Source organism: Tamandua tetradactyla, chromosome 17 (genome assembly GCF_023851605.1).
Source record: "Tamandua tetradactyla isolate mTamTet1 chromosome 17, mTamTet1.pri, whole genome shotgun sequence".
Lineage (NCBI taxonomy): Eukaryota > Metazoa > Chordata > Mammalia > Pilosa > Myrmecophagidae > Tamandua > Tamandua tetradactyla.
The window spans coordinates 31,999,548-32,015,034 of NC_135343.1; positions in this window are offsets into that span (position 1 = coordinate 31,999,548).

Sequence of the window (15,487 nt, forward strand, 5' to 3'; positions counted from 1 at the left end):
AGATACTTGTGCATGACTATTATCCCATCACTAATCATCGCTGACAAACATTGGAAATATTAATCAGCTCCCATCTGAGCACAATCTCCCATTTAACCACAGCAAAATCTCAGTTGTTTATGTACTGGCTTCTTTCCTCCTTCATTCATTTTGCTCATTTGAAGACTCTCTTCCTGGCCTCTTCATTCCAAACAGATCCTGACAAATGGCTAAAGGCAGGGATGTACCCCATGACTCAAATCGTGCTGACTCTGTATCAGAAACAACAGAAGGGAGCACAAATATATAAAAGAGAAAAACCTACCCATAGGAAAATATCATAGGGAAATGTGTGTGTGCTGTTAGTTCTACCCCCAGAAGAGGTTAAACAGCAATGGTCTGACCCCGTGGAACAGCTGAAGGCTGAATAAGTAACATTCCTCATTGATGTGTACCATGCTGGTAGATTTAAAGTTTAGGACAGTTTCTGTGCTCCACAGAATCTCTCTTCCAGCCGAGAAAAGAAAAACTTGAATGCAGAGAGAGGCAGAAAAGGGGAGAGAGGAGCAAGCAGAGATTGAGAAATGATAGCTAGAGATAGGAAGTGTGTTTGAAGACTGCAACAGAATAAACACAGTCTACAAAAAGGAAATGTGGGGTATTAAAATGATTGTTATGGCATTTGACTTTTTTAGATGCAAGAAATATGCCCACGTGAAATATATATTAAACAGAATTTTGTGCTTAACAATGTTTAACAATCTCCAGACTCCCTGGCTTTCTCACACAACTGACCCCTATAATAGTAACAGAAAGATGTGGACAAAATAACAGAGCTCACAGACTAGTACAGCTTGCCCCAGCTATGACCTTCTACAGCCAGGTACAGCAACATACACACCCCCAGCTCCCAGAATATTCCACAAGCCTTTTTTTTTTTTTTTTTGCATGAGCAGACACCAGGAATTGAACCCGGGTCTCTAGCATGGCAGGCGAGAAATCTGCTACTGAGCCACCATGGCCCACCCTCTGCCTCTGCTCTTGAAGCAGGTGGAGGGTGGTGGGTACAAAGATGGGGGTGTGACAGTAAGTAGTTGAGTTGTTTGGTTAGTGATGAGAATTTTTTGTTTGCTTCCGCTCATTAGCATATGTAGTCTTCTGTCTTTGTTTTGTATTTCTCTGCTGAGAATACTACTGAACGAAGTGATCATGCCCATTGGGAAATGGGTTTTGCTAGAATTCCAAATGGAAAACTTGTCAGCATCATTTCAGAGGGAAAAGTCATTTGTTGAGCACTTAGGCTGAGCCCTGTGAAAATGTCAGTTTGACAGGTCAAAAGGGGCCAAATGGTGTCCATCTCATATGTTTCCACCTAATGCTGTGCGCTAGGTGCCTTGGAAGATAACGGGGTGGTGAAATGCACAAAAGGAACCTGAGCAGGGCTTTTTGTGTGTGTGTCTCCTGCAGTAGGAGAGACACACAAAGGATTATATAATTTAAAATGGTGATAAGTGCTAGCGATTTGCTCTGAAGGTCTTTAGCTGATGGGCTCGGACCTGCAGATGACATCAGGAAACAGTTCACGTCTCTTCAGACAGTAGGAAGTTTTGTGCCAGGCACCAGGAACCCAGAAAGCCAAATGCCCCTCATGCTGGCCTTCACAGAGTCACCTTCCGTTGTGTAAGATGAAGATGCTGGGCAAAGAGATGGATAAATAGAGTAACTTGGGGTAGTAATAAATTCCCTGAAGGACATAAGCAAGGGATTGGGAGGGAGAAAAACAATAAGTTCACTGGAATGGTCCAGAGAGCTCCATCGGAGGAGGTGACATTTATGCTGAGACAGAAGGGACAAGAAAGAGCCTTACATGTGAGGAATGCAAGGAAGAAGATTCTAGGCAGAGAGAAAAAAGAATGAGCAAAGATAATACAATAAGAAAACATTTGCTTAGTTGCTCAGGTCAGTGAGTAAGGAAGAGAGTGGTGGGAGATGAGGTTGGAGACAGGCAAGGCAGATCATTTGGATCTTCTGATGCCCTCATGGCAGGGTCTTTTGTTTTTATTCTAAATGCAAAGAAAATATTCACAAGACCTGCATATAATGACTATTAACCCGGTGTTATAGATTACAATGTTTTCTTGAGTTGGTCTAATTCTTTAACATACTTTGCAGGCATAGAGATGTCCCCCATTATAGCTAAGTGATTAAAATGTGTGCTGGGTAGGGGCAATGTTTTTGAAAGTTGTATAAGTAGATAATAGTACATTTTAAATAGATAATAATTATATTAGCAATGAAGAGTAAGTTTGGAGGAGAAATAGCAACCATGACTTATGACTAGTCACTAGCCAAGGCCATACCATGAGCGGAATGATTTATACATTACCTCACTGAACCCTCACAGCAAATCTGGGAATTCGCTATTATCCTTACCCCATTCACAAAGAATGGAGGAAAACAAGATACAAAAAAGTTCCCATTGAATTTTCCTACACAGTCTTATATTGGATTGACACTTTTGACTGATTGCATTACTCTACCTCCAAATGGAAGACGTAATTTAGCAACATTTAGGAAGGAAACTGCTATTCCCTATTTCTGTTCCAAGAAATTGACCCCTCATTTTACTAACCCCAAACATTAAACTGCGGATGAGAAGCATAGGGCATGAATAGGAGCTTTTTGCTGTTGTTGTTTATATTTGGGGAATCTCTTAACATTTCTGGGCGTCTGTTCTCATTTGTTAAAAGAAGAATTTGATTTAGATTTGCCTGATAAAATACAGAATGTTCAATAAATTTGAATTTCAGATAAACTAAACTATGAATAACTTTTGGTATGATTATGTCCCCTGGAATAATTGACGATATTTGTTCCATGCAATCATAGTGTCCACTACTTTTATTTGCTAATTTTTAACAAATCTGGTTTGACTAGATTAAATTGTCAGTGCTGACCCAGCAAAGCATGTCAAGTGATGATGAGATTTTCAGGCCATTGGTGAAATGAGAAAAAGAAATGCAATGAACCTAGTTATTCATATTGCTTTAGCTATTTGTTTTAAAGTTCGTCTTCTTCCTAAGATGTTATCCTGGGTTTTTTTTAGGTAATGAAAATTTTATTTTTGAGAAAATAATGAGAATAGAGATTTTGATATTGTTATTTTATTTTTTAGTGAAATAAAAATAGCAACTTGAGACACTAATCTGTGCTATTTTCTAATTTGTTTTTATTAAGATATAATTTATACAGTGAAATAAACAAAGCTTACTTTGAAACTTCAATAAATTTCAAGAAAGTCATTTTTTTTCCAGCCCACCTAATTTCAAGCCCACAGAACGTTCCTTGTGCCCCTTTACAGTCAAGTTCCACCTACTTTTCCAATGGCAGCCACTGCCGTACATTTCTACATTCACCATAGATGGTTTTGCCTGTTCTATGTCATTCAGTGTAAAGTTAAAATGTTCAAGTTTTCATCCATGTTACAACATATCTCAGTAATCCATTCTTCTTATAGCCAAATATATATTCCATTGTGTGTATGTACCATCCACTCATCTGTTGATGGATACTCGGAGTCCTTTTGGCTATTGTGAATAATGCTGCTAATAAACATTGATGTGATTTATCTGTTTGAGTCCCTGTTTCCTGTTTCTGTGTGTGTATACATAGGAATGGAATTGCAGATCCTGTGGAAATTCTATATTTAACTTTTTGAGGAACTACCAAGTTGTTTTCCATAGTGGCTACAATGTTTTACATTCATAACAACAATGCTTGAGGATTCCAATTTCTTCACATCCTCCCCATCACTTTTTATTTTCTGTTTTCTTTGCTTTTTAAATATTAGCCATCCTTGTTGTTGTGAAATGTTATCTCCTTGTGGTTTTCATTTACATTTACCTAACAACTAATGGTGTTGAATATTTTTCACATGCTTCTTGACCATTTGTATAACTTCTTGGAAAAATGTCAGTTCAAGCCTTTTGCCTATATATATATATATATATATATTTTTTTGCATGGGCAGGTACCAGGAATTGAACTCAGGTCTCTGGAATGGCAGGCAAGAACTCTGCCTGCTGAGCCACTGTGGCTCACCATGCTTATATTTTAATTGGGTTGTTTGTTGTTTTTGTTGCTAAGCTGTAAAAATTCTTTATGTATTCTGGATAGTAAGTCTTTGATCAAGTATATATTTTGTGACTATTTTCTCCCATTCCATAGGTTGTCTTTTCACTTTCTTGATAATGTCATTTGCATGAAAGTTATTTTTTTTTATTTTGATGAAATCAAGTTTATATATTATTTCTTTTGTTCCTTAAGCTTTTTCTTTTTTTAGCATGGGCAGGCACCGGGAATCAAACCTGGGTCTCCGGCATGGCAGGTGAGAATTCTGCCACTGAGCCGCCATTGCACCACCCATTTCTTAAGTTTTTAATGTCATATTAAAGAATCCATTGTTGAATCCAAGGTCATGAAGATTTTCCCCTATGTTATCATCTAAGAATTGTATGGTATTAGCTCTTATATTGAGATCTTTGATCCATTTTGAATTAATTTTTGTATATGATGTGAGGCAGGGGTCTAATTTCATTCCATTGCATAGGGATAACCAGTATTCTCTTCACAATTTGTTGATGAGATTATCCTTTCTCCACTGCATGTACTTGGTACCCTTGCCAAAAATAAGTTGGACATAGGGTACACAGGTTCAGTGGTAGAATGCTCACCTTCCATGTGGGAGACCAGGGTGCGATTCCTAGACCATGCAACTCCCCCAGAAAATAAATAAATTGGACATAGATGCGTGGGTCTATTTATGGAACTTCTACTCTATTGCATTGGTCTGTTTGTCTGCACATTTGCTAGCACCACACTGTTTTTATTACTGTAAGTTTGTAGTAAGTTTTGAAATTGAGGAGTGTGAGTCTTCCAACCTGTTGCTCTTTTCCAAAGTTACTTGGACTATTTGGAGCTTCATGCAATTCCACGTGAATTTGAGGATCAGCTTTTTTCACTTCTGTAGAAAAAGGTAGATGCAATTTTGCTAAATGTCTTTTTTTGCCAAGCTGCTATGATAAATACCACGCAATGGCTTAAACAGCAAACATTTATTCTGTAGCATTCTAGCGTTGATTTTCTATAGTCCTTGGGGTTCCTTGGCTTGCATCCCTGCCTCCCATCACATGGTGAGCCCTCTCTCCTTTGTCTGCTATTCTGGTTTCTACTGATTTCCTGCGTCTTGCTCCTCTCCGTGGCTTTCTCTAACTAATTGTGTCTGAATTTCTTCTGCCTAGAAAGAACTCCAGTAATACGGATTAAGGCCCACCCTGGTTCAGATGGGCCACACCTTAATTAAAAATGCCATCTTCAAAAGTTTCTATTTATGAATAGATTCATACTCACAGAAACATAGATTATGATTACAAACATATCTTTTGAGGGGATGCTTAAATTCAATCTACCACAATAAGTACTGTTTTGAATCACTTTGTGTTATGTACTGAATTGTGCCCAAGAAAAGATATGTTCAAGTACTAACCCCTGGTTTCATAAAATTGTCCCCATTTGGAAATAGGATCTTTGAAGATGTTATTAATTAAAATGATACCAAACTGGAGCCTCAATGCTATATAAAGGGCGTCCTTATATGCAGAGGAAATTTGGAAACAGTCAATTAGAGATTGCATTATAATGTCACACTCCAAGGGACACCATGGATTGCTAGGCATCAGTAAAATCCAGAAGAGAAGCATTGAATGAATTCTCCCTTTTAAAAGGAAGCATGATCCTGCAGATGCCTTAACTTCAGATTTCTTACCTCCAGAATTGTGAGATAATAAATTTCTATTGTGTTAATACAACTACTCTGTGGTGATTTGTTGTAGCAGCCACAGAAAACTAAAGCATTTTGGATAGTACTGACATATTTAACAATGGTATGTCTTTCAATCCATGAACAAGGAATGTCTTGCCATTAGTTCAGGTCTTCTTCAATTCTTCTTTTGTAATTTTCAGTGTACAAAACACTTCATTCTTTGTATGATATTGTAAATGGAATTATTTTCTTAATTTCCATTTCAGATTATTCATTTGTAATACATAGAAGTGCCATTGAACTTTGTGTGTCGACCTGAGGCTGCAACTTTGCTGAATGCACTTTTTAAGTGGTGAATTGAGTTATAGGACTGAAAGTCAGAAGTCAAAGAAGCCAGAAGAGAATGGAGAAGATATCACCATAAATAGGAAAGTGAAGGAACCCAAAGGTTGCCTCCCAGCCAGAACTCTACCTATCCTGGGAGGAAGAAAGCCTGCTAGCCAATGCTTTGATGAACTTTAGGTCTCTAATATTGTGGGCCTAAAATCCTGGTATTTCAAAACCTGTTTGTGCTATTTGTGATAGAAGCTTAGCAAAACTAAAATTATCTCTAGTATCTTTCTTACAGATTCTTTTGGATTTTCTCTCTATAGTATCATGTCATCTGTAAATGGAGCTAGTTTTACTTCTTCCTTTCCAATTTGAATACCTTTTATTTCTGTTTATTTCCTCATTGCTCTGGTTAGAACTTCCTGTACAATGTTGAATAACAGTGGTGAAAGTGAATATTCTTGTCTCGTTCCTGAATTTAAGGGAAATGGTTTCAGTCCTTCACCACTGAGTATGATGTCAGCAGTAGGTTTTTCACAAATGGTCTTTATCAAGTAGAAGTTTACTTCTGCTCCTAGTTTTCTGGGCATTTTAAACCTAAAAAAGGTGTTGAATTTTTCAAATGCTTTTCTGATGTCTATTGAGACGAATATAGATTTTTTCTCTTCAATCTATTAATGTGGTTTATTAAATTGATTGATTTTCCTATGTTGACCCATATTTTTGCATTTGGAATAAATCCCACTTGCCGGTGGCATCTAATTCTTTTCATGTGCTGTTGGATTTGGTTTTCCAGTATTTTCTTCAGGAATATTGCATCTATATTCATAAGAGGAGATGGTCTGTAATTTTCTTTTCTTGTTCCATCTTTACCTGCCTTTTAAATCAGGATAATGCTGGCCTCGTAGAACGAATTAGGAAGGTTTTTTCTCTCCATTTTGGTTTGGTAAAGCTACTGGAAGGCAATATGCCAGAAATGTGTTGGCTTTTATATTGGAGATATAGTAACTTACAATTTCCAGTTCTTAGGCCATGAAAATGTCCAACTTGCGGCATCAACATGACAATACCTGGAATCTGAAGACAAGTTACCGGTGAACTTGTGCTCAGATGGGCCCCACATGGCGGATTTCTGCTGGTCCTTCTGGAACAGATTTCATTGCCTTCAGCTGCTAGCTTCAGTGGCTTCCTCTCTCAGTTTTCGTGGGTGTGTCTTTGCTTCTCAGTTTCTCTGAGGCTTTTTTCTGTGAGCCTCTCTTAATTTCATCTCTTAGCTTTTCTATGGCTTTCATTGTCTAATAAAGGACTCCAGTAGGAGGATTAAGACCCCAGGGGCACTCCTTCAGTGAAATAACCCAATCAAAAGGCCTTACCTACAATAGGTCTACACTCATAGGAATGGATTAAAAGAACATGATACCTCTAGGATACATACAGCTCCAAACTAAGACACTCCTTGAATTTTTTGGTAGAGTTTGAAAAGGACTGGCATTAATTCCTTAAATGTCTGGCAGAATTCACCAGTGAAACCATTTCTTCATGGACTTTTCTTTGATAGATTTTTTTTTTTTATTATTGTTTAAAACTCTTTACTTGTTATAAATCTAGAGATTTTCTATTTTGTATTGAGTCAGTTTAGGTAATGTGTGTGTTTCCAGGAATTTTTCCATTTCATCTAGATTATCTAATTTGTAGATGTATGATTTTTATACTATTCTCTTATAATCCTTTTTTATTTCTATAAAGTAAGTAGTAATGTCACTATTTTCACTTTTGATTTTAATTATCTGTCTTTTTCCTAGCTTAAAATTTGTTAAGTTCATTGATCTTTAAAAAGAACTGATTTTTAGTTTCACTGATTCCCTCAATTGTTTTTTCTATTATCTATTTAATTTAGCTCTGTTCTAATATTTATTATTTTCTCTCTTCTGTTTCCTTTGGGTTTACTTTGCCCTTCTTTTCTTTCGTGGATATTTATTTTATACTTTAGATTATGGTATACTTTGGCTTTTTCAAGGCTTAAATTGTTCAAGCTTTGGCATTAGGAGCTCTTTCAGTTGGCTATTCTGCCCCTTTGACATAATTTCATCAATGTGTGTGTGTGCATTTTTTCTTCTTTAATAGCTCCTTAAGGTGTGAGGTTAGGATATTTATTTGAGATCCTTCTTTTCTTAATAAAGACTTCTCTAGCAGTAATTTTCCCTCTGAGAGCTGCTTTTGCTATATCCCATAAATCTTGGTATGCATGTTTTCATTTTCATTCATCTCTATGTGTTTTCTAGTTTCCCTTGTGATTTCTTCTTTAATCCACTGGTTGCTTAAGAGTTTGGTGTTTAATTCCCCCATAATTTGTAATTTTTTGTTTTCCTGTTCCTATTAATTTTTAGCTTCATTACATTGTGGTTGGAAGAGAAACTTTATGTGATTTCAATATTTTAAAATTTGACTTGCCCTTGAAAAGTATGATTTATCCTGGAGAATGATCAATGTGCTCTTGAAGGGTATGTGCATTCTAATGTTGTTCATTGAAGAGTTCTTTATATTTCCTTTAGAGCTAAGTAATTGTTGGGGTTTTTTTGTTTGTTTGTTTGTTTTAGTATTATTCAAGTCCTCTAAATTCTGTGGCTCTTCCCTTTAGATGTATCCAGTACTGAATTTGATACATTGAAATCTCCAACTATTATTTAGAACTGTTTCTCCTTTCAGTTCTGCCCAGGCTTCATATAATTGGGGGCCCTGTAGTTGGGTGCATATATGCTTATAATTGTTTTCTCTTCTTGATTAATTGACCCTTTTGTCAATATAAAATGACTCTCTTTCTCTTTTTTTTCTCTTATAACAGTTTTTTCCTGAAAGTCTATTTTGTCTGATATTAATACAAGAACCTTAGTCTCTTGCTTATTATTTGTATGGAATATTTTTTCATCCTTTTGCTTTCAAATTATTTGTGACTTTGGATCTAAGATGAGTCTTTAAAACAATATGTTAGTTATATAGTACTCCTTGATCCAGTCTGACAATTTCTGCCTTTTGATTGGAGAGTTTACATTTAAGATAATTACGGATAAGGCAAAACTTACTTATGCCATTTTATGAATTGCTTTTTGTATGTCTTAAAATGCTTTTTTCTTTTTGTCCCTCTTTTGTCCTTTTATTTGTGGTTACTATGAAGACTACATTTAACATCCTTGATCTATTTCGATTTATTTTTTATTAATAGCAATTAACATCGATAGTTTATGCAAACTCTGCACCTATATCATTCCTCTCTTCCCTTTTATGTTGTTCTTGTCACATTTATATCTTTTTACATTGTGGACCCAATGGCATAGATTTATGATGTTTATGTATTTGTTTTATAAATAAAACAAAACAAATGATATTACAAATGAAAAAGACAATAATATTGGCATTTGTATTTACTCACATGTTTACCTATACCTGAGACCTTTATTTCTTCATACACTACCAAATTACTTTCTGTTGTTCTGTCCTTTCATCATAAGGGATTCCCTTTAGCATTTTTTGTAGGGAAAGTCTTGTGCTATTGAACTGCCTCAGCTTTTATTTAGCCAGAATGTCTTAATTTATCCCTTATTTTTGAAGGATAATTTTTTTAAGTAGGGAATTCTTGTTAGACTTTTTTTTCCTTTCAGTAATTTAAGTATGCCATCCCACTGCCTTCTGTTAGGAAATTGGATGTTTATCTTATATGATCAGAAATTTCAATATGTTGCATTTTATCTTTTATTTAAAATATTTTGTTATTTATGTTTTATTTTTCTATTAATGGGTTATCTAAAATTGTTGCCTAATTCTAAGTATTTGTGGTTTTTCTAGATTTTTAAATTATGTTGGTAACCTAGTTCTCTTTCGGTCAAAGAAAACACTTTGCATGAGTTTCCATCTTTGAACTTTATTGCTACTCCTCTTATTGTCGAACAGGGATCTATATTTGTAGATATTCCATGTACACTTGAAAATTTTGTGTACTTTGCTGTTTTTGTAGGGAGTGGTCTATACATGTCAGTTAGGTTAACTTGAAGTGCTGTAATTCTTTAAATTTTCTGGTTAAAATTCCCTAAACATACATCTGATATGCAAATATTTTCTTTTGTTCTGTGGGTTGTCTTTTCACTTTCTTGATGTTATGTTTTGAAGCACAAACAAAAAATTTTTTTTGTTTTAATATTGAAGTCTAATTTATCTATTTTTCTTTATTGCTTGTGCTTTAGATGTCATATTTAAGAAACCATTGCCTAACTCAAGTTCAAAAGAACATACTTGCAATTTGGAGCTGTTATGTAACCCAGAAAAGATCATATTCTTTTAATCCGTTTCTGTGAGTGCAGGAACGTTTTGGGTAGGATATTTTGAATGAGATGTTATGTGGCCCATTCAAAATGGGTTTTGATCCTTTTACTGGAGTCCTTTGTGAAAGGATAAAAGAAAGATAAAGCCCAGAGAGCTGAAAAAAACATCCAGAGAAGTTTGGAGATTAAAAGCCCCCAGAATTGCTGAAAGAAGAAGCCACTGAAGCCAGAAGGTGAAAGCAATGAAACCTGGGAGAGACGGACAAGCAATACTGGCCATCGGCTTTTCCATGTGACAAAAGTATCTCAGATGCTGGCGGCATTTCTTCAGAGAAGGTATAGTCTTGTTGATGCCTTAATTTGTACATTTTCACGGCCTTAGAACTGTACATTTGTAAGCTAATAAATCTCCATTTTAAAAGCCAATCCATTTCCGGTATATTGCACTCCGGCAGCTTTATCAAATCAAAACAGTAGTTATCTGTTTTTCCATAAGTTTTAGTTTTAGTGCTCATATTTAGTCCTTGACTCAATTTGAATTCATTTGTGTATATAATGTGAGATAGTGTTTGAACTTCATCGTTTTGCATATGGTTAGTCAGTTCTCTTATGCTTTGTTGAAAAGACAATTCTTTCCCAATTGAATTGCCTTGGCACACTTGCTGAAAACCAATGGACAGTAAAGGTATGTATTTATTTCTCAAATCTCAATTCTGTTCTATTTATTTATATGTCTGTCCTTATTCTGATACCACACTGCCTTGATTAGTATTGCTTGTAGGGTGTCTCCCAACTTTATTATTTTAAAAGATGGCTTGGCTGTTCTGGTTCCCTTGCATTTCCATATGAATTTCAGAATCACCTTATAATTTCTGGAAAAAAAAAAACTATCTGGAATTTTGATAGGGATTGCATTGAATCTGTGAAATCAATTTGAAAAGTATTGAAAAGTATTACCACATTAACAATATTCAGTCTTCTGATCCGCAAACACGTGATGATTTTCATTTTATTTAGACCCTTAATTTCTTTCAACGTTTAGCAGTTTTCAGTGTACAAATCTGATCAGTGTACACTTCTTTTGGTTAATTTATCCTTAAGCATTTTATTCTTTTTGCTACTATTGTAAATGCAGTTGCTCTCTTAATTTTATTTGTGGGCTGTTTATTGCAGATGAATGGAAATAACATTGGTCTTATAAGGATCTTTAATCCTGCAATCCTGATGAACTCATTTATTAATTGTGATTATTAACTTTTTGTTGGATTCTTTAGAATTTTCTGCATGCAAGATCTTTCCATCTGTGAATAATAGCAGCTTTATTTCTACTTCTCCAATTTGATGACTTTTTCCTTCTTGACAGATTTTGTTGCCTAGAACCTCTAGCACAGTTTTGAATACATGTGATGAGAGCAGACATCCTTGTCTTGTTCCTGATATTAAGGGAAAAGCACTCTCTCTTTTGCCATTAAGTATGGTGTTAACGATGGGTTATTAACAGATACCCTTCATCAAGTTGAAAAATTTCCTTCTATTCCTAATTTGTTCAGTATTTTCCTCATGAAAGGATGTTGGGTTTTCTCACTTGCTTTTTTCTGTATCTATTAAGCTGATCATGTGGTTTTTTACTTTTACCCTATAATGTGTTGACTGATTAATTTTCTATGTTAAATCAACCTTACAGTCCAGGTATAAATCTCAATTGGCCATGGTATATAATCCTTTTTATGTGTCAGTGGATTCAGACTGCTAAGATTTTAGTGAGGATTTTTTTTTTGTCTATATTCATATGCGATATGGTCTTTAGCTTTTCTTCTTGTGATGTCTTTGTCTGCTTTTGGTATTAGGATAATACTGACTTTGCAGAATGAGTTAGGAAGTTGTCCCTTCTGTTCTATATTTTTGCATGTGTTTGGGAAGGATTAGTGCTAACTCCTCTTTAAACGTTTGATAGAATTTACCAGTGAAGTCATGTGGGCCTTGGCTTTTCTTTGTGGGGAGTTATTAAATTACTAATTCAATCTCTTTACTTGTTTTGTCCTTTCACAAGTGTATTTTTTTCTGTTTTAGTTATGTCGTTTGTGTCCTTTTAAGATATTGCCCGTTTCATCTAGGATATTTAAATTGTTGGCATAAAGTTGTTCATAGCATGCTCTTAAAACCTTATCTTGTTCAATAGTGATATTCCCTCTTTTGTTCCTGATTTTAGTAATTTGAATCTCCTTGGTTTCCTGGTCAGTCTATCTACAGATTTGTCAGGGTTTTTTTTAGAACTTTTCAAAAATCAATTTTGATTTTGTGGATTTTTCTCCACTATTTTTTTAATTCTCTAATTTATCCCTGCTATAATCATATTATTTCCTTCTACTGTTTGCTCTGGTTTTAGTTTGCTCTTGTTATTCTAACTTCTTAAGATGAAAGTTTAGATTATTGGTTTGAGATCTAACTTCTTTTTTCAATATAAGCATATACAGCTATAAATTTCTCTCTGAACACTGTGCATCCCTTCAATTTTATTTTGTCATGTTTTAGCTTCATTCAAATTAAAGTATTTCCTGATTTACTTTTTTATTTCTTCTTTGACTTATTGTTTATTTAGGAGTGTGTTTTTATACACCATATATTTGTGGATTTCCCAAATTTCCTTCTGTTACTGTTTTATAATTCCATGCCATTGCAGTTGGGGAACCATACTTTGTATGATTTTAATCCTTTTAAATTTATAGAGGATTGTTTTATTGCCTAACATATGGTCTATCTTGGAGAATGTTCCATGGGCACTTGAGAAGAATATATATTCTGCTATTGTTGGGTAGAATATTTTATAGTTGTCTATTAGGTCTAGTTGCTTTATAGTATTGTTCAAATCTGTATGTTTGTTGATATTCTGCCTAATTATTCTATCCATTATTGAAAGTAGGATATTGACATCTCCAAATATTATTGTTGAATTGTTTATCTCTCCTTCCAATTTGGTCCATTTTTGCTTTCATATATTTTGAGACACTTGTTTATGCTGCCTTAGTTTGCTGGACTACTAGGATAAATACCACACAATGGATTGGTTTAAACAGAAAGCATTATTGGCTCATAGTCTTGAAGCCAGAAGTCCAAAATCAAGATCTAGAAAAGGCTTTTATCTCAAAAATCTGTAGCATCCTCATATTGACTATCAGGACTCCTTGGGGTTCCTTGGCTCGTATTTCTGTCTCATCTCACATGGTGACATCCTCTCCTTTTTGTCCTTGTGACTTTCTGGTTCTCTTTATGAGACGCCCAGTAATCTGAATTAAGATCCATCCTCACTAACTTGGACCACACCTTAACACACATAGGGACATGGATTAAGATTAAGGACATGTATTTGTTGGGGTACATAATTCAGCCTACCGTGTGTGCCTATATGCTTATACTTATTATGACTTCCTGATGGATTGGCCTTTTTATTATTAAAAATATGCTTCCTTCTCTTTGCTAACACATTTTTCCATAAAGTCCATTTTTTCTGACACCCGTATATTCACTTTAACCCTCCTATATATTAGAGAGGGGGATTTGCTAGAGCCTAGGCTTTTGAAACTCAAATCACAGGAATGCCCTCTTTCTTCTTTGTTTTCTGATAGCTTCTGATAGAAGCTCAGAATTGTCTAGATGATACCTAAATTAGAAGAGTTGGTGAAGACCAAGGTAGAGATTTATGGGAGGGATGCTTAATATTTATAAAATATCACTGTTCATACTAAAGAGAGCTGCACAGTGGACCATCTGAAATCAATCTGTTTATACTTAAGAGAAGGGCATATGTTTAAACTACATCCAGGGGAATTTAACTTAACTATGTTGAAAAAGATTTCTGAATGTATTGGCACTTTGGAATATTTGAAGACTCTGTCAAGGGGAAGCTTTGGCCTTAGGACTATTTTTGGATATGATGGAATGCCATGTTTCCTCAGTGCAATGGTGATGTCTTGGTCCCATCCATTGCTGTGATAGTGCACTATACTTTGCACCACCATGAAGTGGAGTATTGAAAGAATAGTGAAGCATAGTTGTATCTAAATATGCTTGCAATTGAAAGAGCCAGAGTTATTAATCAGACATAGATATACAATAGAAAAAAAACATATCCCTTAAATTTTGAATTCAAAACCTGTCTTTTCCTTAACATTATTATTACCAGACTGGGGTTTCTTTATTTACAATTTGGTGCTTCTGCATTTATAAATTGCTGCCTAGTCTAAGTGAACCTTTCCTTGTTTATTAGGTTGTTAAATATCTCCTATGGAAGACTCTGCTGGTTAGCTAACCTAATCCCCTTTTCAAATCATTTCTTCCTTTGCACTTCTACTATGAAGGATGGAAAAATTTAAATTTCCTTATAGATGGTGTCATGGTTAGGGAGAGGTGTCAACTTGGCCAAGTTGTGGTACCTGTTCATCTGATTGGGCAAGCGCTGACCTGTCTGTTGCAATGAGGACATTTCATAGGATTAGGTCATGATCACGTCAGCTACATCCACAGCTGATTCCATTTATAATCAGCCAAAGGGGAGTGTCTTCTGCAATTAGTGATGCTAAATGCAATCATGGGAAGCTTTTTAAGGAGGACTCAGAGGAGACAGGTTCCATTCCTGCTTTGGCTGGTGAGCCGCTCCTGTGGAGTTCATCCAGGCCATCAGAGTCATCGGCTTCGCAGCCTGCCCTGTGGATTTTGGACCCTGCGTTCCTACGGTCACGTGCAACACTTTCATCAATTTTATATTTGCAAGTGTTCCCTGTTGATTCTGTTTCTCTAGAGAACCCTAACTAATACATCTTGGTACCAGGAGTGGTTCTTAAGGAACAGAACCTTAAAAATGGGTTTTTATGAATGGTTTTCTACTCTGACTGGACTCAGAGACACTAAGGACTCTGATTCCCATAATCAGAATGACACTCCCAATCCATGGACTGAGTTGGCAAAGGAGATAGTCAAAATATCATCATTTGATTCTCCTAATGCTTCGCTTGTACGAAGCCAGACTCTGGGAGATAATGTTTTTGAC